The sequence below is a fragment of the Clupea harengus genome, chromosome 22 (genome assembly GCF_900700415.2).
Source record: "Clupea harengus chromosome 22, Ch_v2.0.2, whole genome shotgun sequence".
NCBI lineage: Eukaryota > Metazoa > Chordata > Actinopteri > Clupeiformes > Clupeidae > Clupea > Clupea harengus.
The window spans coordinates 20,550,463-20,551,343 of NC_045173.1; positions in this window are offsets into that span (position 1 = coordinate 20,550,463).

Consider the following 881-nt stretch of genomic DNA (forward strand, 5'->3'; position numbering starts at 1 on the left):
GGCTTGTGAACTCCACAGCATCCTGTTGGACGTTCCTGAGAGTGATGTATTGTGAGTGCCCAGGCTTAATAAAAAGGCCAAAACAACAACACTTTTTAGCATCCAAACAAAAGCTGCTGTTTATTTATCCAAAATATGCAGGTAAGGGGAAAGGGATGAAAAGCTGTTTGACTGTCCGTTCAGCAGTCCTCTAACCGTCTGGAGGTGGGAAGGCTTGAAGGCTTACTCGGCCGCCATCTGGCCAAAAAGAAGAAAAGCATCAATCTGACATCGGGAAATAAAAACAAATCAGGTTGTAAAACATATGATCAGAGCCCATTGCAGTATAATCCACATAAAAAAGCACACCTTCTGAACGTCTTTCTCCTGTTGAAAATACTCTTGCTTCCAGCTGGGGGCGCGGGTGGCGAATCAGTAATAATTAGTCTCAATCAGGAAACACCCATCTTCCCAGTCCTATGGACATCTCCCCAGGGTCCTAAAGCCCTTTTAGCATATCACTGGGAAGATAAATGCCCCCAGTGACATTACCCAAGGGAATTCGCCACCGGTTGGCTATAGTGGGGCCCCAATGGGAGGCTGGGGTACCACGATATGAGTGCCGAATAGACATGACATGAGACATGAGCTATGAGTGGACAGTCAAGACCAGCTGATGTGTTTGTGTAGGTTTCTGTGCAAAGAGTGTCTGTGCATCTAACTACCAGTCAGCCTAAATCAAGCTATGGGAAGCAAGCCTTGCTGGCTCATCCTTCAGTTAAATACTTCCCATTACTAGTGTTTATCTGTGCCCCCTGTATCTGTTTCCTGTTTCTGTATGGGTCTGTCTCCAGCATGCTTACCTCATGTTCCGAGCCATCTCAAAACACTTGACTCACAGT